This window comes from Apium graveolens, chromosome 4 (assembly GCF_009905375.1).
Source record: "Apium graveolens cultivar Ventura chromosome 4, ASM990537v1, whole genome shotgun sequence".
In the NCBI taxonomy this organism is placed as follows: domain Eukaryota; kingdom Viridiplantae; phylum Streptophyta; class Magnoliopsida; order Apiales; family Apiaceae; genus Apium; species Apium graveolens.
In genome coordinates, this window is record NC_133650.1 from 162,730,649 (window position 1) to 162,755,965 (window position 25,317).

The window sequence follows — 25,317 nt, forward strand, 5'->3', positions numbered from 1 at the left end:
TTTATAACGGGCTTTATCTATTTAAGTGTTTAAATAAGATATACCATAGTTTGGAGTAAAGCTTTTTATGGATTATGATGAGATCATAATAGTGAGACCTAAAAGATGATAACTCTAAACTTAAATAGTTCCTAGTCGTAGGATTACTAACTGGTAATTAATAATCCGCAGAGATCGGTACATACTATGCTTGCTTCATTATGAAGGATGTCTGTTCTCATAGACATTTGTGTGGTGACACTATAGCTAGTATGTAGGTGCTTATTATGGAATAAGTTCACTGAACATGACTCGCACAGCTGAACAACTGATGGAGTTCACTCACATGTCAGCAGTTGTTCACATATTGATAGTTGTACAAGTATCCTTAGACTTGAGGTCATCATAGTCATCTTGTGTACACTGAACTATGCTTTGGTTTAGTTCTTAGTCTCCAGGGACAATTATTAGGGCTCTACTGGGTATAGGAATTTGTACACGAAGATAGTGTATGATCAATAAAGGATCTACCCCTTCCAGTGAAGGAAGCGAATGTTCAAGGCTAATCCACTTATGCTAGTACAGGAATCTCTGGCCAGAGTAAATGAAATTAGAAAGGAGTTTCTAATTTGTATAGAACTACGCATAGTAAATGGTAAGCAAGTGACTGAATTAGATAGGCTTGACACGAGATCCATGCCTTGTATTTAATCGGGACATTGTAGGTTAGAAGGAGTTTATTGTACGGTAACTATTCACTGAATAGGTTCTTGGTATTCTAAGCAGTGAATTCATATTATCCGGATAGTCGCGATATGCTGAGAAGTATCCCTCACAATGTAGAATAAATGTGATTAATTAATTAATCATATTTAATAAATTAGAGAATTTATATAAATAATGATAAAATAGTTTTATTATTATTTATTTCTACTACCGGCTTAATATTGAACCTACAGGGTCACACCATAAAAAGAGAATGATTTAATGGTGGAGGAATTAATTAATAATGGCTAATAATTATTTATTTGTGAAATAAATAATTAATTGGCAAATTTAATAATTGATTAAATGAGATTTAATTGATTATAAATTAATTAAGAAAAGTTCTTAACATTATTAATTAAAGATTTAATTTTTGGAAATTAAATCAAGAGAGAGAATTATTTCTAAAGTGTTTAGAAAAAGGATTAATAATTAAAAGGTGTTTTAATTATTAATGAGAATAATAAATGGGATAATAATAATAATATTTATGGGAAAATTTCTGCTGAAAATTTTGCCTATAAATACACTATTATAGACCCTATTTTTATTCTAACCGAAGAACCCCAAAACCCAAAAAGTTTGGAAAACCCAATTCTCTCCACCTCCTTCCTCCTCCTTAACATCGTTTTCTTGATAGATACCGGTGGAGTGCTTCACACTTGAGGAACAACTGCTAAGGATCTCTGATCGTTGTCTCCGAATTAATTTTAAAGGTTAGATTCGATCCCTATGTTTTTACCACGATTTATATGTTTTTATTTGGATTTTATATGCGTAAAAGTGTTTTGCCATGCCCCGCTGCGTTTTAAATCCAACAATGGTATCAGAGCATAGGTTGTATGCATATAGATCTGTGGTAAAAATATCAGAATTTTATGTGCTTGTATGAATTAATTATGATTTTTACAAGTTATATCATGGATTAATTTTGTCTGATGAGAAATCGTTTCTCAGAATAATTTTGAATGTTGATCTAGGTTCTACAAGTGTTGTAGATCGTCTGGGTATTTTTTTCATAATTTTATGATGTATAGATTTTTTATTATGAATTTTTGAAGTTCTTGTAATTAAATTCGTAATTAAAAAAAATCATATATATATAGTTTGTAAGTATGTATATAGAATATATCTGCTGTGTTGCTTGTCTGTTGAATGCACGGAAGCAGACAAAGAACAGTGGTGTCAGGGGGCTCGTTTTCCGAGGAAAGCAAAAGGCGGCTGCTGCAAGGAAAAAAAAATGGGGGTGTCGCGCATTCCGGGAATGCGTTACACCCTGTAGCGCATTCACGGAATGCGTTACACCTTTTAATGGCTTAAAAGGGCTATAACGCATTACCGGAATGCGTTATAGGGCTTGTAACGCGTTCCTGTAATGCGTTTCAGGCCGACTGTTTACATTAAAATTGATTTTCTGGGAGTTTCGTAACTCCGTTTTAGGCGTGCAATATACCGTTGGATTCGTTTTTCCCAGAGGGATCTAATGGAGTGATTAATTTTAGTTTATATAAAAGTTTTGAACTGTTTATATTTCCATGAAGTGTTTTAAAGCTGTTTTTGACTGTTTTAATTGCTTTTAAATGCTTCATGTGATACATAGAGATGTATAATGCTTAGACTAATGTGCTAGATGATGTAACATGCCTACCTTGATGTTTATTCATGTTTATATATGTGATATATGCTTAGTTTATCATGCGATGATAGATTTAGGTGAACTTAAATGAACATAAGGCGTTTGTTAGACAACCTAGTATAGTGAAATTGTTTCATAACCTTAATAACAATATTATGAATACAATCATGAGATTCTTGTGTTTGTGAAACACGTAATTGAATATGAATTTTCAATATAAGAGAAAGGATGATTCTGTCAACAACAGATTTCTATCTGTAAGAAAGGGTTATTAAGTGACGCCTCTTGACAATGCTCCACCCGATCTGGGAATCATCTGATTATTGATTATTGATTTGAAATATTTAATTTAAAAGGAAGAATCTCTTTATAATATGATTATGATTGTAACATAATATAATCCCTCTAAAATTAAATAATATCAAGTAGTAATTGGCAAATGACACAACGGGCTTGTGTCGGTCATAGCCTTCCAACATGATAGAAAAGTAGTTCTTATTTTTGAATCATTGTCGGTTCGTGCTACAGCCGAGGGCTTTGATTTTGAAATAAGAAATACTTGTCTATTACATAGAGATGTGTACATTGAATAAGAATCTAAAGGTCGGTACGTGCTACCGCCGTGGGCCTTTGGGGACTGATTCAACTGTACGGAATATTGGGTTAGACTTGACTTAGAATGTTGAGTTTGTCGTGCCACAGTCGAGACTCAATTATTCAAGAGGCTAAAGTTTGATTAGGGAATAACATAAGATGTAATTGACAAGAGTTGTCTGCCTATTGAACATTACATGGCGGTTCGTGCTACAGCCGGGGTTGTGTAATGGAATGTAGGATCCCTATTCCCACTAGCATTATGAATGCTTAATTTTTCACGTAGGGGGTTGAATAAATTAGATAAACTAGTGGGAGCCACTTATGAATAAAGACCCGATTCATATAGTGTTTTAAAATGAAATCGAATATTTGCTAAGTGTTGTTATGTGTTTATCATTTACAGATTTACTTTGTACGTTATGTCTTCTGCACTATCACTCAGGAGCATACTGGATGCTCACAAATTGACTGGTCCTAATTATGCTGACTGGCTTCGAAACTTGAGAATTGTTCTCAGGATTGAGAAGCTGGAATACGTGATTGACTCACCTAAGCCTACTGAACCTGCTAGTGATGCACATAATGATGAACATGTTGTGTATCGTAAGTGGATAGATGATGCAAATGTTGCTCAATGCATCATGCTAGCTTCCATGAACATTGAGCTACAGAAGTAACATGAGCATATGGATGCTCACACTATCCTTATGCATCTACAAGAGTTGTATGATGTGGCGGGGAGGACAGCTCGATATGAGATATCGAAGGAGTTGTTCGGTTGTAGGATGTCTGAGGGATCATCTGTGAATGACCATGTGCTTAAGATGATCAATTTGATTGAACGTCTTGGACAACTTGGTTTTGCCATGGATGGGGAGCTGAGCCAAGACTTGGTCTTGCAATCACTTCCGAGTTCGTTCTCGCAGTTTGTTGTGAACTTTCACATGAATAAGTTGGATGTCAGCCTGCCTGAACTCCATAACATGTTGAAGACTGCGGAATCGAATTTTCCCCCTAAGAAGAGTTCTGTTCTTCTAATTGGTGAAGGTTCCAATCCTAAGAAAAGGAAGAGGAACCCTTCCAAGAAGAAGAAAGTAGGTGAAGAAAAGCCGGTTTCACCAAAAGCTGAAGACCCCAAGAGCAAAGTTGTTTGCTTTCACTGTAACAAGGTGGGGCACTAGAAGAGGAACTTCAAGGTTTACCTTGCAGAATTGAAGAAGAAGAAGGGTAGTGAGACTACCACTTCTGATTCAGGTATGTTCATGATAGAAGTGAATATGTCATTAAATCAAATTTCTACTTGGGTATTAGATACCGCCTGTGGTTCTCAAATCTGCAATTTGTTGCAGGGACCAAGGAGAAGTAGGACTCTTGAGGAAGATGAGGTGATTCTACTGATGGGAAATGGAGCAATAGTTGCTGCTGAAGATGTAGAATCATTTCATTTACAGATGCCTACGGGCAAGACTATTATTTTAAATAATTGTTATTTTGTTCCCTCGATTGTGAGGAATATTATTCCCATGTTAGACTTGGCTGGATTTTCATTTATTATTGAGAATAATGAATGTTCTATTCTTAGAGATAATATTCTTTATGGACGTGGTACTTTAAATAATGGTCTGTATAAATGTGACATAATTTACTTCAGATTGAACAAAACTAATAAAAGAAAAGGGATGATGAAAATCTCACTTCATTATGGCACTGCAGTCTCCATTTAGTAGACATGGAGAGAGGGCTGCAAATTTGCTAGGAATGGTACACACAGATTTATGTGGACCAATGTCTACGCAAGCCATGGGTGGATTTTCATACTTCATTACTTTCATAGATGATAGATCTGGATTTGGATATGTGTTTGATGAAACACAAGTCTGAGGCCTTTGAAAAGTTCAAAGAGTATAAGTATAAAGTGGAGAAACAACCAAACATAGTATTATAACTCTTCGATCAGATCGAGGTGGTGAATACTTTAATGGAGTGTTTCTAGATTATCTCAAAGTAAATGGTATAGTCTGCCAGTGGACTCCTCCAGATTGGTATCTGAAAGGAGAAATCGAACTTTGTTAGACATAGTTCAGTCCATAATGAGCTATGCAAATCTTCCAGTATTCCTATGGGGTTATGCATTGGAAACCTCAACATATTTACTGAATAAGGTGCCTTCCAAATCTGTTCCTCAAACTCCGTATGAGATATGGAAAGAAAGGAAACTGAGTCTTAAACACGTTAAGATTTGGGGATGTCCAGCTTATGTCAAGTAAGTTGACCCAGATAAGCTAGAATATCGATCCGTAAAATGTAGTTTTGTGGGATATCCTAAAGAGACTTTAGGGTATTACTTTTACACCGATCATCGGGTGTTTGTCTCCAGACATGCTACCTTCTTGGAAAAGGAGTTTATCCTTGAAGGAAATAGTGGGAGCAAAATTGAACTTGATGAAGTTCAAGAAGCACAAAATACTACGGATCAAGTGAAAACACCTGTTCTGACTGAACAACCTTTTGTGGAACAGTCCATTCATAGATCAGGGAGAGTGTCTCGCCAACCTGAGAGGTATTATGGCCTTGTCATTGAGAATGACAATGAGTTGTCGATCATTGATGATGACGACCCTGTGACCTATAATGAGGCTATGAGTAGTGTTGACTCAGAGAAATGGCATAGTGCCATGAAATCCGAAATGGAATCTATGTTTACGGTATACGAAAGAATGATTGGAGCAGATGGCCAGGTGGAGACCTATAAGGCCAGGCTTGTGGCAAAAGGATTCAAACAAAGGCAATGGATTGACTTTGATGAAACCTTTTACCTGTAGCCCTGTTAAAATCAGTTCGGATTTTGCTTGCGATTACTGCTTACTACGACTATGAGATCTGGCATATAGCCAGATGGTTTTCTTTTCAAGGGAAATGAAAACCTAGTGTGTAAGCTACTGCGAACCATATGTGGTTTAAAGCAAGCTTCTCGAAAGATGGAACATTCGTTTTGATGAGACAATCAAAGAGTTTGATTTTATCGAAAACGTAGATAAACCATGTGTCTACAAAAGGGTTAGTGGGATCGCGGTAACATTTCTTGTATTGTATTGAATTAGAGTTGACACACATAACAACATAGCAGACCCACTCACAAAGCTACTTTATAAAAGTCACTTTGATCGTCATAAAGACAAGATGAGTATTAGATACCAGAGTGATTGGCTTTAGTACAAGTGGGAGATTGAAAGGAATATGTCCTAAGTCCAATCATGTATTAGGATTTAGGAATAACTTCCTGTGTAATCTGTTTTGATTTCATTGATATTAATAAAAGACGTGTTTTGTTTTTTATAACGGGCTTTATCTATTTAAGTGTTTAAATAAGATATATCATAGTTTAGAGTAAAGCTTTTTATGGATTATGATGAGATCATAATAGTGAGACCTAAAAGATGATAACTCTAAACTTAAATAGTTCCTGGTCGTAGGATTACTAACTGGTAATTAATAATCCGCAGAGATCGGTACATACTATGCTTGCTTCATTATGAAGGATGTCTGTTCTCATAGACATTTGTGTGGTGACACTATAGCTAGTATGTAGGTGCTTATTATGGAATAAGTTCACTGAACATGACTCGCACAGCTGAACAACTAATGGAGTTCACTCACGTGTCAGCAGTTGTTCACATAGTGATAGTTGTACAAGTATCCTTAGACTTGAGGTCATCATAGTCATCTTGTGTACACTGAACTATGCTTTGGTTTAGTTCTTAGTCTCTAGGGATAATTATTAGGGCTCTACTGGGTATAGGAATTTGTACACGAAGATAGTGTATGATCAATAAAGGATCTACCCCTTCCAGTGAAGGAAGCGAATGTTCAAGGCTGATCCACTTATGCTAGTTCAGGAATCTCTGGCCAGAGTAAATGAAATTAGAAAGGAGTTTCTAATTTTCATAGAACTACGCATAGTAAATGGTAAGCAAGTGATTGAATTAGATAGGCTTGACACGAGATCCATGCCTTGTATTTAATCGGGACATTGTAGGGTCGAAGGAGTTTATTGTACGGTAACTATTCACTGAATAGGTTCTTGGTATTCTAAGCAGTGAATTCATATTATCCGGATAGTCGCGATATGCTGAGAAGTATCCCTCACAATGTAGAATAAATGTGATTAATTAATTAATCATATTTAATAAATTAGAGAATTTATATAAATAATGATAAAATAGTTTTATTACTATTTATTTCTACTACCGGCTTAATATTGAACCTACAGGGTCACACCATAAAAAGAGAATGATTTAATGGTGGATGAATTAATTAATAATGGCTAATAATTATTTATTTGTGAAATAAATAATTAATTGGAAAATTTAATAATTGATTAAATGAGATTTAATTGATTATAAATTAATTAAGAAAAGTTCTTAATATTATTAATTAAGGATTTAATTTTTGGAAATTAAATTAAGAGAGAGAATTATTTCTAAAGTGTTTAGAAAAAGGATTAATAATTAAAAGGTGTTTTAATTATTAATGAGAATAGTAAATGGGATAATAATAATAATAATTATGGAAAAATTTCAGCTGAAAATTTTGCCTATAAATACACTATTATAGACCCTATTTTTATTTTCACCGAAGAACCCCAAAACCCAAAAAGTTTGGAAAACCCAATTCTCTCCACCTCCTTCCTCCTCCTTAACATCGTTTTCTTGGTGGATACCGGTGGAGTGCTTCACGCTTGAGGAGCAACTGCTAAGGATCTCTGATCATTGTCTCCGAATTAATTTTAAAGGTTAGATTCGATCCCTATGTTTTTACCATGATTTATATGCTTTTATTTGGATTTTATATGCGTAAAAGTGTTTTGCCATGCCCCGCTGCGTTTTAAATCCAACACTTGTAACAAACGTCTTAACTAGTTCAGATTTATGAACAGTTTGTTGAGATGCATGTCCTGAAGGACCAGCTTCATCAGCATCTGCATTAATAGCAGCATCACCAGTATCATCAGCATTTGAAGCATCAGAACTTACAGAATCAGCATCTTCTGATAAAACAACAGTATGAGAAGCAATTGAGGCTTCAACATCATCCTCTAAGTACTGATCTGTTTCCAAGTTCTAATCAACAGCCATATCCTGATGCTCACCTATATTCTGATCATCAACATCTAGATGCAGAGAAGGTGTTGTAGACAATTCTGGAGTTTGAGTAGCATCAGGAAAAGGTGTTGTTGATGGATTAATTGCTGTTGGAGCTTCTAAGTAGAGAACCTCAAGCACAATCAGGTTGTGAATATCAATTTCAACACTTGTGCCTGGGTCTACAGGAGATACAGTTTCATGTACAGGAGACACAGATGGTGTGTTTGCCTTATCTGTAGCAGCTTCCGGAGTTGGGGACAATGAAGAGGGAGATGCAGTAGCTTCAGCAAATTCTGGTTCTTTTGAGATCAGAGATTCCTGATCTCCTTCCTTAGCTGTTGCTTCCTCATCATCTGAAGTTGGCCTTTTAGCTCTCTGTTTCTTGTATCTCTTTGAAGGTGGGGATTCCTTGGGAGGTTCAGCAGAAGTCATTCTTCTAAGCCTTTTGAGAAGCTTAGATCCCCCATTTCCAGAATCCTTCTGAGAAGGGACCTTCTCAGCTTCTTTAACAACATGTTCTGATGCAGAAACCTGTTCCTCACTGTCTAACTCATCTCTCAGAACAATCCTCCTTCTCTTCTGTGGTGTATGAGGAACAGTCTTTTTCCTCTTGGGCTTGGAAGATGAAGGCTTCACAGTAGGTGCTGAGGATGAAGGTTGAGCTGTCTGTGAAGGTGTGAGATAAGTTTTGACATATGTTCTGAGAGAGGGTTGAGGTATAAATGTATGTGTGGTATGTTCTGATGGTTGGTGTGGTGTTTAGGATGTGGTGGTAGGTTGAACATCAGGATAAACAGATCTATAGGTTTGAGGATCAGCATTTACCAGGATCTGGTTTACAGATTGAGGAATCTGTAAAGGTCTAACCACCGTTTTCTTAAGGTCAGCATTTACCAAGTCATTAAAAGCCCGTTTTGCAAGTTTAAAGGGTGGAAATAAGTCATTGGTAGGTTGGGGTTCATCAGCACAACATAAATTATATATAAGCTGACAGAATCTAGCAAAGTAGACAACATTCCTATCCTCTGTCATCCTATCCCCTATAAAACCTAGCACAGCACTTGCAAAATCAAAATGAGTTTGGTTAAAAATAGCATACCCGATGTGCTGACTCATTATTGGAATGACATCAAAGTTGGAACACTTATTCCCGAAGGCTTTAGTGATGCAGTCGAAGAAAAAGCTCCATTCCTTTCTGATATGTGCTCATTTCAACTGTCCAAGCTTAGCCAAACTCTGCTCATACCCCAAATTGGCCATGAGCTGCTGTTGAGCTGGTTACTCCGGTGTTGAGAAAATGCAGCCTTCTGGTAAATATAAAGCCTTGCGAACTATTCCAGGAGTTACCACATGCTCATCATCATTGACTTCAAAAACAATGCTGGGAGTACCAGTTGCACCACCATTATCAAAATGCCCAGTCCGCCAAAACGTCAGAACTTGTTGGCTTGAAAAGACTGAAGGCTGGGTCAATGCATACCCAATTTCACTGTGTGCAAGAAGATCTTGCATAAAATGCAACTCAGATGGAGCTTTATCATGATTTAGGATTGCAGCATAGTTGTTGTGAACGAACTTGGCTCCATCTATGATCAAATCCTTAGGTGCCATGAGAAAAAGTTGAGAATTAAGGTTGCCTGTAAGGTATATGATAAAATGTCTGTATGAAAACCAATGTCAGGAGATGAGAGAGAGTAAAAGTAAAGAAAGAGAGATAAAGTGTAAAAGTAAATAAAAGATTGTATAATCTTCTCTCTCTCTTACTTATACATGGTTAAAAAAAATAACCGTTGGACACCTGTCAGACATGCAGCAATAATGAATAGTTAATGGGCACGGGAAAACAGTAATCATTACTTATCACATGCAGTTTTTCAAGGAAAAAACCGTTCCACTTACCAAGTAATCCCATTAATTGAGGTAAGTCAGTTTTAATTCAAAATTTAAACTGTTCCCACTTTTTTTTAATCATTTTTACTGCAAAACCCATTTTATGGAAAAATATAAAGTGTGAGAATGACCAAAAAATAAATCAAGTAAACAAGTACCGACATTTCAGAATCAGAACTTAATTTATATCAACAATTAAAATGGTCATCAGAATATGGATATATCAGGATTTAACAATGCAGTAGAATTGCAAAACATCTCAGAGACAAAATCTTGCAAAAATATAAAATTCCATTAATATATTAAGAGAATACATTCATGAAATTGAAATTTACATCAGAACATTACAAGACTGTCCTAAGCTACTAAACCTAACATCAACAGCTTTTGTCCTTGGCTAAGAAGTCGGACAAAGCTGACGATGAAGAAAAATAGGAAGAAGAAAAAAAATTATTTCTTCTTCCGACTCTCTACAAAAAGAATAGCGAGTCGAATGATTCGCTCTTGTTGGCGGAGAGCTTCCAGCCTTTCTTCTTCCAATCGCTCCAGATGGCGATGGTAGTCCATGTAAAAGAACAGGAGGTGTGTGAGAACCTCCTGGGGAACCGAGTCCCAAATCTCATCAGGAATGACAGTTACGTGCCATTCCTGCTGCCAGTCCTCACAGCTCAACTCCATGTTGAAGGTCTCATAGTTTAAAAATATATTTTAGTTAACCATGATTGTGTTGGTATAAAGGAAAAGATAGTGACTATGTGAGAAAAGAAATGATGTGTAGGCTGATCTGAGGTGATGGTTTATATAGGCAATAGAATGCCAGGAGACGTGAGGATAATTTAATGTGGACAGGTAGAAATAATTCTACCTCGTCTCCCTAGACTAGGAAGAAGAAAAACAGTCATTGGAAGTGTAAAACAGGGTTTAATGCGCATAAGAAACAAGTAAATATTACTGTGCATGGACGTGTTCCACTAACCCTAATTATATTGACTGTTAATATTCCACCCAAACATATTCTGAATTAAAATAAGACTGTTGCAGATTTTAACCACAAATAAGTCAAGTAAAGAATCAGAATTTAATATCAGCACTTAGACTTATATCAGAACTTAACAGTCATCAGAACATGATTTCTTAACTCAAAAAGTGAATGCCTATCTCCGTAATTCTTCACACAAATTCTGATGTTGATTCTTCAGAACTTAATCATCAGAACTTCCATTAGAACTTGTCCTCAGAATTTATGCAATTTGACACATAAACGGTTCATCTAAAACAACATTGAACGCCACAGTAATTTTCATCATTCATATGGAGTGTAAGTATGTGCATTAAGCAAAATATCAAACAAAGAGTAAAGTCTGATTCACTTCAGTACATCTTAGAAATAAGGCATAACTTACAACTTTACTTAAAATCTGTCATTATTCTGAAGCCTACTTTTGAATGAGTTCATGCATGAGTCCACCTCAACTATTGTTGTGCTTATTTTATGCATCTTTTGAAATTCCATTTTATAGTGGCTTCTCAGTGTAAGTGAGTTGCGATTGCTTATCAGAATTTATGCTATTATCAGAGTATTTCTCCAGTAATAATAGAGTGTGAAAAGTCACCAAGAAAAATATTTATTTTTGCTTTTTCTGATGCATATTACTTAATACCAGCAATGCACTTGGGTCATCCCTTCCACATTTTTACTCTAGATCTCAAAGGAGTACCGATTTTTATTCCTTGTTTCTTTTCCTTTTTCTTTTGATAAGTGAGGTTTATTAGCACTTAGTACATTCAACAGATTTACTAACATCAGAACTTAACAGATGAGAAGCATTATTCTAGTTTTTGACTTAGTAATAAGATAGACAAAGTAAACTTGACTAAGCTCAATATCAGAATTTGCTTGTGTCAATAGATTTCCACATAAATAATTAATTCTAACGTGGGATCTCTAGTATATTAAAGACTAGTAGGTCAGCATCTAGCATAGTTATCCTCATAGGATTGAATAGTCACATAAACAGTCATATCACTATCAGAGTTTAGAATTTCACATCAGACAACAATCAGTACTTAAACAATTTTCAATCAAGCACAGAATACAAAGAGAGTAATTTCTGTAAATACTGATCATAAAGTCTGATGCATCAGAACAAGAGCTAAGCATATTTAGAGAAAGAACCTGAAACCATTCCAAGTTCATTTACCAATCTTATAAAAGTAGCTTCACATAGTGGTTTTGTGAAGATATCTGCTAGTTATTGATCTGTGGGAACAAAGTGCAATTCCACTGTACCTTCATCCACATGTTCCCTTATGAAGTGGTACCTAATGCTGATGTGTTTTGTCATTGAGTGTTAAACTGGATTACCTGTCATATCAATAGCACTTTCATTATCACAGTAAATAGGGATTTTAAAATATGTTAACCCATAATCCAGTAACTGATTCTTCATCCAAAGAATCTGTGCACAACAGCTTCCTGTAGCAATGTACTCTGCTTCTGCAGTTGATGTGGAAATTGACTTTTGTTTCTTGCTAAACCAAGAAACCAATCTGCCTCCAAGAAATTGGCAGCTTCCACTTGTGCTTTTTCTGTCAATTTTGAAACCTCCAAAATCTGCATCTGAGTAACCTATTAGTTTAAAATCTGATTCTCTGGGATACCACAATCCCAGATCAGCTGTTTCTTTAAGATACTTGAAAATTCTTTTCACAGCTGTTAAGTGAGGTTCTCTTGGATCTGTTTGAAATCTTGCACAAAGACAGGTAGCATACATGATATCAGGTCTACTAGCAGTTAGATAGAGTAGAGAGCCAATCATACCTCTATAATCAGTAATATCTACTGATTTACCAGTATCCTTATCCAGTTTTGTTGCAGTGGCCATGGGAGTGCATGTACTTGAACAATCTTGCATTCCAAATTTCTTCAGCAAATTTCTGGTGTACTTGGTTTGACAAATAAAAGTGCCTTCTTCATTCTGCTTGACTTGAAGGCCCAGAAAATAGCTAAGTTCCCCCATCATACTCATTTGATATCTTGACTGCATCAGTTTGGCAAACTTCTTGCAAAGTCTGTCATTTGTAGAACCAAAGATGATATCATCAATATATATCTGAACCAGAAGTAAGTCCCTTCCATGGTTGAGGTAGAACAGTGTTTTGTCTATAGTTCCTCTGTTAAATCCACTTTCCAGAAGAAACTGAGCTAATGTCTCATACGATACTCTTGGAGCTTGCTTAAGGCCATAAAGTGCTTTATCAAGCCTGTAGACATGATTAGGATATTTGGGATCTACAAAGCCTGGAGGTTGTTCAACATATACTTCCTCCTCCAATTCTCCATTGAGAAAAGCACTTTTCACATCCATTTGAAAGACAGTAAACTTTTGTGAACAGCATAAGCCAAAAATATCCTTATGGCTTCCAATCTAGCAACTGGTGCAAATGTTTCATCATAATCAATTCCCTCCTATTGAGAATATCCTTTTACAACCAACCTTGCCTTATTCCTTGTAATTATTCCATCACTATCAGTTTTGTTTCTGAATACCCACTTTGTACCAACAACAGATCTGTTCTTTGGTCTTGGCACTAGGGTCCAGACTTTGTTTCTTTCAAATTCATTTAACTCTTCCTACATTGCTTGCACCTAATCAGCATCTTGAAGAGCTTCTTCCACTTTCTTTGGTTCAGTCTGAGAAAGAAAAGAATTGTAAAGACATTCACTTGAAGTAGTTGTTCTAGTTCTGACACCTACATCAGGATTTCCAATTATTAAGTCAGGTGTATGTGATTTAGTCCACTTCCTTGCAGATGAAAGGTTTTCTCTAGAACTGGATGCTCCCCCATGATCCATGCTATCTTCATCAACATTTTCTGATGCTCCCCCTGAAACTATGCTCTCTGAGTTGGATTCTTCAGAATTTAAGTTTTCAGAATTATCAGAACTTGGCTTATCAGAACTTGACGAATAAGAACTTGAAGAGCCAGATGTATGTTCTGATGCTTCTTGAGATGTGGTTGTATCTTGAGTATGCTCCCCCTGCATATGTGCATCTTCCTTTGGCATAGTCACCACAGTTTTAATAACATCAGAGTTTAATCCATCAGAGTTTGCAGTATCAGGATTTAGACTGTTAGGATTTTCAGTATCAGAATTTAAGTCTTCATTTTCAAATCTCAGCTGATCATGATCATTGAAATCTTCAAGTCCAGTAATCTTCTTATCATCAATAGAGACATTGATAGATTCCATGACCACTCTTGTTCTCAAGCTATATACACTAAAGGCTTTTGTGGAAAGTAGATATCCAACAAAGATTCCTTCATCAGCTTTTAGATCAAATTTGGATAACTGTTCAGAGTGTGTCTTAAGAACAAAGCATTTGTATCCAAATACATGAAAATACTTCAGATTTGGCTTCTTTTTCTTCACCATCTCATATGGTGTCTTTCCTTGCTTGTTAATGAGTGTTGCATTCTGAGTAAAACAAGCAGTCTGCACAGCTTCAGCCCAGAAATAGGTTAGAAGCTTTGCTTCATCAAGCATTGTACGTGCAGCTTCAATGAGAGTTCTATTCTTTCTTTCAATAACTCCATTTTGCTGTGGAGTTCCAGGAGCAGAAAATTCCTGCTTGATTCCATGGTTTTTGCAGAACTCTTCCATTATCAAATTCTTGAACTCAGTACCATTATCACTTCTTATTATCTTCACAGAATCTTTGACCAATTTATCCAGTTGCCTGACATGATCAATCAAGATAGATGCAGTTTCACTTTTTGTGTACAAGAAATACACCCATGTGTATCTGGTGAACTCATCCACTATGACCATAGCATATTTCTTCTTTGCAATAGACATGACATTTACTGGACCAAATAGATCAACATTTAGTAGGTGATAAGGCTCAAGAATTGATGATTCAGTCTTGCTCTTGAATGAGGATTTCCTTTGTTTAGCCTTCTGACAAGAATCACAAAGGCCATCAGGAGCAAATACTGACTTTGGCAGTCCTCTCACAAGATCTTTCTTGACTAATTCATTTATATTGTTGAAATTTAAATGAGAGAGTTTCTTATGCCAATTCCAGCTTTCTTCTATTGATGCTCTACTCATCAGACAGATTGCAGAACCATTAGTACTTGTTGAAAGCTTGGCTTCATAAATGTTACCACGCCTGTATCCTTTCAGAACAACTTTTCCTGTAGATTTACTTACAACTTCACAGTGTTCTTCAAAGAAATCCACATGATAACCTCTGTCACAGATTTGACTAACACTCAGCAGATTGTGTTTAAGTCCTGAGACTAGAGCTACTTCTTTAATGATGACATTCCCAAGATTGATATTGCCATATCCCACTATTTTTCCAATGTTACCATCTCCATAAGAAACACTTGGGTCAGCCTTATCCACAAAGTCTGATAGCAGGGCTTTATTTCCAGTCATATGTCCTGAACATCCACTGTCCAGAACTAGGATGTTTTTCCTGTTGCCCTACAATCACAAAGACCACTAATGATTAGTTTTAAGGACCCAGACTTGCTTGGATCCTTTGGCCTTATTAAGTTTGTTAACATTGCAGTAGATTTAGCATCAGAGTTTATGTTAACATTTTTCTTATCATAATTTACACTATTAGACTTTGAATCAGAACTTACACTAGAAGGAACAATGGTAACTTTCTTTAAAGAAGGTTTTATTTGATAATAATCATAGTACAAACTATGATACTCCTTACAAGTATAAATGGAATGCCATAAACTACCACAATAAAAACAAGGATTTTGTGGCTTATATCTAACAGACAGACTCTTAACTCCTGACTTTGAAGGTAAGGAGTTTATGTTCTTATTCTTCCTGCAAAAAGAAGCCAGATGGATAGAACTTCCACAGTTATGACATATTTTTCTAGGAGCATCAGGAACAGGCTTATAATCATTGCTTTTATTCACACCTTCCTTTCCATTCCTATTTTTCCTAGGTGATTTTACCTTGTTTGCATTCTTAACATCTTTCAGCTTATGCTTAAGCTGCTTTTTTGTCATTAAGCCTACGTTTACTTCAGTTGTCTTTTCCTGTTTTAGTTTGTCAGAAGTTAATTCCTTTTTAACTTCTGATTTCTCAGTATCAGACTTTACAGCTACAAACTTAACAGGTTTTAACTTTGGCTTTTATTTAACAACTATAGGCTTAATATTTACAGTTCCTTTATCATTCTTATCCTCTCCATAACCTAAGCCCTCTTTCTAGTTTTCACTACTTAACAAATTCTAAGTTGTTCTTCCAGAGTTAGTCCAAGTCCTAATAATCTCTCTTTCCTTTTCTAACTCAGCTTTTAGAGATTCATTCATTTTATGTAATTCATCCCTAACATAGAAAGCATCATCTCTATCTTTCTGAGTTTGATGGAACATGACTAACTCTTTTTCTAAATAATCATTCCTCTTTTTGCAAGCAAGATTTTCAGAAGTTAATCTTTCACATGTAAAAGTTTGATCTCTATAGCTAATGAACATGGTTTTAAGATATCTTCTCAACTCATTAATATCATTAGTATGAAAGGCATAAGTAGTTTGAGGTACCTTTAATTCAGCTGCTTCAGAACTGCTTTCAGCACTTGCCATATCAGCATTTGCCATCAAGGCATAATTCTCCTCACTTTCAGAATCTGAGGTGTATGTCCAGCTTTTGTTCTTTGTGACAAGAGCCTTGCCTTTGTCACTCTTCACTTTCTTGCAATCAGGATATATGTGGCCTTTCTCACCACAGTTGTAGCATTTGACATTTGTTTAATCTCCTCTGTCAGACTTTCCTCCTTTGCCCTTAGATTTTCTGAAATTCTTCTTATCAGAACTTGCACCTTTCCTGGAAAACTTCTTTCCCTTCCTGAACATCCTGTATGCAATCTTTGTGATTCCTTTCACCATAAGGGCACACAGCTTCATCATCTCTTCATCAGCATCCGTCTCCGGCAAGCTTTCAGATTCTGAGTCATCATCACTATCAGAACTTGATGACTCAGTATCAGACTTTGTGAAGAGAGCTTTACCCTTGCCTTTCCTTGAGGTAGCTGCCTTGGGGGATTCTTCTTCAGCCTTAAGAGCAACTGTCCTTGAATTTCCTCCTTTCCTCTTGCTTCTTTATTCCATCTCAAGTTCATGAGTCTTGAGCATCCCATAAATTTCATCAAGAGTCGTTTCATCAAGATTATAGTTGTCTCTTATTGTTGTTGCCTTCAAATCCCAGCTTTCAGGAAGAGCCAACAGGAATTTAAGGTTTGAATCTTCAAGATCATACTCCTTATCAACCAGTGACAAATCATTCAAGAGTTTGACAAATCTATCATATAAATCAGTCAATGACTCATTAGCCTTTGAGTCAAAGTGTTCATACTCTTGAGTGAGTATTGTCTTCCTTTTTTTCTTAATCGTATCAGTTCCCTGACATCTTGTTTCCAAGGCATCCCATATCTCCTTTGCAGTCTTGCAGTTTATTACCCTATTTGACATTACATTATCAATGGACTATGCAGTAAGTGTCGTACCTTAGCATCCTTAGCAATTGATGCGATATCTTCAGCAGTGCAGTCACTCTTCTCCTTTGGTACTAACTTTGCTGCTTCACCTGCAACTGCAACAGCGAGCTTGGTTGGTTTGTGAGGCCCTTCCTTGATTCTATCAAGATATTATGGATCTGTAGCTTCCAGAAACATGGTCATCCTCACCTTCCATATGGGATATTCAGATGGTCTCAATATGGGAACTCTAATAGCCTCATATCGGCTATGGATTTGTGTCTTTGGAGGTTCTTCAGTTTTGGTGGGCTTAATTGGAGTTTCTACTTCGGACATGATTGTTTTTGGATCTTAAACTGTTTGTGTGTTAATAGATAGGCTCTGGTACCACTTGTTAGGTCACACACACACTGTAGAGGGGGGTGAATACAGTGTATAGCACAATCAAATCGAACTCTAATAACTCAAGTAACAGAAAACAAACTTTATTCAAAACAATAAACTCTGTTACAGTATGGAACTGTCCTCTCTCAGTGATGAACAAATATCATGAGAGCTGCTAGGGTTACAATGAATAATCTTTTCGATAATGATAACACTTATAGTGTAAACCCTATGTCTGTGTTTATCTACTACACAGTTACAAGATAATCGCTAATTGATATGGAATATAATTCTGCTTCCTAAAATATATCAATCAGATATCTTTTATTCCAAGTATTCCATTCTTCACGGAATTCGTTCTTCATGCATATCTCTTCTTACGTTTGTCTAGATCTTCTCTTCCTGTAAATCAGCTGCCTTCCTTATCTAAATATTTCCTTTAAGTCCTGATATTATCTTCTGATAAATATCTCCTAAACCTTAAGTACTGATGACTTAAGTTCTGGCTTCAGTATAAGTGCTGATTTCAGTTAAGTACTGATTTGTCCTGTTTAAGTAAGATCTGCAAAACTAAACATAAATCATATTAGACATGACATTATCAAATATATCTAACACGGGCTTTTATAAAACGATTGTACGGAAATAATGTTATCGAAAAGGGTTAGCGTATCGAAAATATCGCGCTGGGCCGCGCACGGGTCAAACCGTAATCCGGATCGAAAAAGTCAAAACATGGAAAGTGTCTGAAATTACCAGATTAGGTTAGGAAGGAGTTTTCGGAAGAGTTTCGGGTTGTAAAAACATAAAAACAGTTGAGGTTGGACGATTCCCGGCTTTATAAAATAATTTTGTAAATATTCAGAAAATAGTTAATAAATTCATAAATCAATATAAAATCATATAATACTCCAAAAATTACCAGAAAATACCTTAATTATCTATATGAACATTCAAATAATATCACCAAGCATCAAATAATTCACCAAAAATCACATAATAATCATATAATAATCATAAAATAATCATTTATTAATAAAAATAATTACACGTCATGTCCCGGATATTACATTAGCCGCTAAGTAACTGCAAACACGATCCGATTTGGTACCCGTATTGGATAATTATCCAAACCGGGCTTTTTATAAAATACCTTATACGAAAATAATGTAATAATATCTTGTCTTTCGAGAATACGGGTTTTGTTGATTCATCGAAATGATTATCGTATCGAAAAAATTTCGCCGAGTCGCGCACCGGTCAAACAGTAATCCGGATCGAAAAAGTCAAAATACCGAAAATATCTGGAATTACCAGATTGGGTTAGGAAGGAGTTTTCGGAAAAGTTTCAGGTTGTAAAAACGTAAAATCGGTTGAAGTTGGACGATTCCCGGCGCTATAAAATAATTTTGTAATTATTCAGAAAATAATTAATAAATTCATAAATCAATATAAAATCATATAACACTCCAAAAATTACTAGAAAAATGCCTTAATTATTTGTATTTTATTCTGGACATAATAAAATTAGCATACTTATACTTTACCACATTTAAGCATCCACATGTCCACACCAATCATCCAATAATTCACCAAAAATCACATAATAATCATTTGTTGATAAAAATAATTACACGCGATATCCCGGATATTACATCCTTTCCCCCTTAAAAGGATTCTTTCCTCAGAATCTCACTCAGGACTAGATATTGATACATTCAAGTATCTTACTTTCATTTTCTCAGGTTGATCCCTCAACCTTACAACTTTTCATAAACTTTTACTCGCAGCATCACTCATTACTTAATAGCCTTTCGCTGACATCATATTCTATCTGTTGCTCATATAACTCAACTCAAGTCTCCATTTTATATATGATGGAGCTAAATTACTCTTCCTGAGTATACACATATAAATACCTTATGAATCTGCCAAACATGTGGCGGTGAAGCCAACTTACTTACACTTATCCTGACTATTTTACTATCTCAAAAGGACCAGCATAATGCATATTAATTCTCTTTTCTTTCTAATTCTAGTAATTCATGCTCATGAACGTTTGCAATACTTACTGGTTGTTGAACCTCATTCCCACATATTTCTTTGTTCAATTAACCTAGTTTGTAATCGCTTTCAATCGCATTCGAGGCTCTTTAATCGTTCTTTTAATCTTCCTCTCCATATGCGAACGATATACTGAGACCATGGCGTATTTGATTCTTGACGTTCTCAAAAATATATCAGGATTAAGAATTAACGAGAAAATCTTGACTGGATATGATTGCCGCACAAACTTATCACCATATCTTATTTTCCTTGAATCACAATCGAGTATATTTATCGAGCGAAAATCTCTTACTATTTAGAAGAAAATATACTAACCTGAAGGCATCACAGGCATATTCTAACCCATATTATCATTTATTTTGGTTCTAAGAATTTCTCATAAGAAACTGACTGCAATGTTTTCCTTGACATCTAGTCACATATAAAGTTTATTCTTTCTTTGTGCCATACTATCAGAAAGTCTTCTTTGACACCTATGTCTCATATCATATTCTCGGAGTAGCTTGAATCCCTTGAGTTATAGTAGCCAAATTCCTATCTTTTAGTTCCGCCTTACTTAATGCCCGTTCATCTGGGAGTGGTATATACTATTCTGGTTTGACATAATTCATCGTATTCTGAATACTCCTGTCAAATCTCACATCAAACAATATTGATCATTTACAATAAATTTATGGATCTGGTGACGTAACACCATTTCTTCAAGCAGCAACTAACCCACTTATTGGACGAACTATTTGCAAATAAAAGAGCAAGACTGGGTTTGGATAACCTATCAATAATAATTTAATTTACGCTTTCCTCACCCATGGTTCTCAGGTGATTTCACTATGATATTTCTTGGCGAAATATATCTATCTTTATTTTTGAAAGTCAACGGTTATAATAATCCATCGAGCCTTTGAGGCTCCGTCCTCATTCTTAGGTAGGTATAACATTTACTTATATGTTTCTCCCATTTTCTCTACATGTATGGTCACTAGATATTTTCTTTCAGCCCTCGGTATTTAATCGTATTTCTGAAATGCATTCCATTTCTCAATTTTCAAATGTTTCCTCAAACTCTTCACTTTACTCATGTCCCACAAAATACCCATATAGTACCTATATCTTGGCATCTTATAAAGTTTCTTTATCATCCTTTTGATTCCACTTCCTCTCCTATTTCCGTTCTTCATTCTCATAGCTCATTCAAAACCGAACTCTTGATATTAATACCCATTTTAATGTCATATCAAATTAGATATCAATACAAACTTTGATGCTCATAACATCTCATACTGAAGTAAACATCAATCATCTATATTAATACCACTTTTGATATTTAACAACATAAGTATCAACATCACTCAGAAACTGAATTAAAACTGTATCACACATTTATCCCAAACAGAAATACTGGATAAATCACTTATTTTATGATTATCAAAACAATTTGGGAACAAGACGTCCTTTAATAAAACTTTATTACAGATGATAAAATCTCTTTGATTGTCTAATAAAATCTATGTTGGTGTAGTTATTAATCTCTGCTTTATTTCACCTCCCTTCTTCCTTTTCTTACTTCCTTCTCTTTGCTTTATCTTAAATCTTCAGTTCTTGAGGACATTTATCTCACTTGTCCATTCAAATAAATTTTTATTTCTCTTGTCCATTATAAAATGCATATTCATCCAAGTAAAGCCTCACACACTTGCAGCAATTCCTGAATTCTACTGGTGTCCTTACTTCCTCAAAATTTCTCATTGCTTTGATTTCAGATTTGAAAGTCACATTAAAATTTGACTTAATCTAATTGGAATCGATCTCCATCTAACTGACCATCGATTGGTAAAATTAATCAATTAACTCACTTAATTGATCAATTACACCAAGTGATGACTAGCTAAATAAAATCAAAGACCAATTATATATAGTCGGATTGGCTATAACAACATTTTCCAAGAGCCGAGATCACAATTATTTGGAGTATCAACATGAATATCAATAACACACGGAAGTATACTTTCTATCTTTAAAAGTAGGGTATTTTTTGAATATTTGGGCAACACCTCCTTTATATTATTGACTACCAGCCGGACTGGAGCCGACACCAACCATCAATCAAACAGCCAACAATCAACCCACAAGTATACCAATCCACTTCCACCTTCTAAACTCATTATGTCACCACCGCATATAATACTAACCAATACAACCCATATTATAGTTCAACTCAGGATTATAGTGAACAATTCTTATTGTACCATGCCTTTTCTCATATCTTCTGATTATAATAGAATATCACTACTGAGTACAATTATAAATTATTCCAAAATTCTTCTAGTTTGTGTTTCAATTTAAGCTCTCTAATTAACAATTTATCCATCTTAGAAAACATACACTTGTTCTTATTAGTTAACTTATTCAACTTCTGATAACCAGCACCTGGTCTCAACCAACACTATCATAATCTTGTGAAAGAATTCAATTGGATTTAAAGCATTACTTCTTAATAATTGTTGCAGTTAAACCACCATATCTTCATCTCCACTTATGTCTTTCCATACTAAACCTTCTTCACTGGCTCAGTTATGACCGTCAATTTTACCATAACTCACTTACTTAAGTGGGAAAGCCCAACCATTCCTTGAAGAACACCCTTGAAGTTTATTCGTAACTAGAACTTCTTCGATCTTGAATCTTCATGATAAATATTTTCCACATGATTGAGATATGTTTCATCTTCACAATGCATTAATCGATTATATGGTTATTATTAAAAATTTCTTCAGTTGCTTTTCTTGTCCAATCAATCATTTGCCTTATCCGATACACGTAGCTTTATTTCCTTATTTCTCTAGTTAATTTACGTCATACGGTTTGCTAACTACTTCAATTCACACCAAAATCTCAAACTTGAAATGTATCATGAGTATAGATTTCCGCTTCTGATTTGATGTCGTTGTGACATTCATGTTATTGACATAATGATTCTTCTTTGCACGCATATGTCCACCATTTATTGGCTTGCAATTATCCACACTCATCATAAAGCTCCATCTGCTACACGGGTTCATTTCACTTCCTTTTTAAAATATTAAAAGAATAGACCTTACACAAGAAGGAAATTTGTGTATGTGATTCTGTTTGGAAACCTTTTGTAAGGAATAAGAGTACAAGGAAACAATCGGAAGGACCCATGAATCAACAAATCATAATTGAAGAAGAAAGAATGAATAATGATTTAGATATGAATGAGACAACCATATTTGTACTCAAGATGGCCAGTCTTTCACACTATATGGCATACATCACATAATTAGGTGGCGTCCCACCAGACTCTTTATCATTTCAACAAAACATCATACCATAATAGTGTTTGTCTCAATCAGAATATAAGACTTGAGGGGAAAATGATTTTGAAAAGAATGCAACAATTTTCTTATCACCTCATAGAGCTGATTATGAACGAAGTTCATACTTTATTCAAGATTCATAAGAACGAATGTATTATAGAAAAGAATGATAGCATTGGTCTCCATCCATATTTCATCTATTTACAACTTCAACGCTGATTCGATCAATATATTCCAATCCAAGTCATATATTAATGTTACAACCGGTATTTCTGAACCCTATCTATATATAATTGTGTGTATATAATTAAAATTTAAATTGTGTGGAATTATAAATGTGGATGATCTATATGACTGAGTGCCTATAAATTAAGTGTTTAATGTATTAGTTTATATAAATTTTTTTAAAAGAAAATCTTATCTTTTATTATTTTTAAATGATAATCAAAAGTACATTTTATATGAAAAATAGATTTTAAAAATCTTTTAACAATAAACTTTAAAATTTTATATCATTAAATTTCTAAAATCATAAGCTATTTTATGATATTTATTTTGTGATTTATGGAGGTGCATTTATATTTATAAAAATTGTTTTATATAAATTAGTTGATTTTTAAATTGCAAATTACTTAGTTTCCCATACATGCAAATAACCTCCAATTCAATTTAAAGGGCATAAGAGATAATTCATACCCCACTAACCTTCTTCTATCCACCAAAAGACTAAACTACCCTTGCATGCACTTTTGCTTGGTTATTGGAGAAGGGCACTTTAGTACATTCCAAATTCCACTATTGAATTAGTGCATGATGAACCATAAAGAGAGGAGTTAACCCAAAACCACACTCCACTCAAGCTCATCATTTTCACTCTCAAATTTTCTCTCTTCCCCCTCTCTTTTTCTTCATTCGGCTGAAGCCCTTCCCCCATTTTCTTCAATTTTCCTTCATCAAATCCTTTCCATTCTAATGTAATTCCATTACGCATTCATATAATATACACTTTAAAAGAAGTTCCATGCTTAGGATATGAAATTTAATGCTTGCATGTCTTGATTTATGTGATCTCCAAAGAGAAACTCTTAATTCATGTGGATTAAAGAGTTCTCTATGAGATATACTTTTTATGTGCATAAACTAAGTGTTTCCATGAATAAAATTCTTTTAAAACCTTTGCATGCTACTGATCTTTAGTTTTAAAGTCATATTATACTTTGCATGTTAGAGATAGGGCATTATTTTCAAGTATAATCATGTTATATATGCTCTTCTTTTCGAAAATGTACATGCATGCTTAGTTTGTGTTAAATTCGACCTTATATGTGCTTAAAACGAATTGTTTCCTTGATATTATGCTTTATCTTAGTTTTTAAAAGGTAGTGTGGATGATCTTTTGAAGTAGTTAAGTATTTTAAGTCAAATTTATGATCTAATAACCCTCTTGTTTAGTCGAACTTGATTTAGTGATCATCTTGAGTTGCATGTTAAGTTTTATTTTGCATGTTGGTACTATATGGCATGGATGATCTCCATTATTGGTTGAGGCCTTAGTTTAGAGTCTTATAGTAGTAAATTTGCATTGGTTGAGATTTAATTCGTGGTTTTAAAGTGGGAGTTAAGGTGGAAAGGCTAGGATATAATCATAAAATTTTTTCCAGATTTATGTTAGATACATTTGAGATATCATGTCTAATATGATTTGTGTTTAGTTTTTTAGAACTTAACAATAGGACATATCAAGACTTACTGGAAATCAGAACTTACTGAAGTCAGAACTTAATATCAGAACTTAAGGTGCCAGAAGATACATATCAGTACTTAAGTGTGGGAAGACTTTCAGATAAGGAATGCGGCTGATTTACAGGAGAAGATCTGGACTAAAACAATAGAAGATATGCATGGAAAGACTTAGAAGCCTAGAAGACTTGTATAAGATATCTAATTGATATATTTTAGGAGACAGAATTATATTCCATATCAATTAGAATATATCTTGT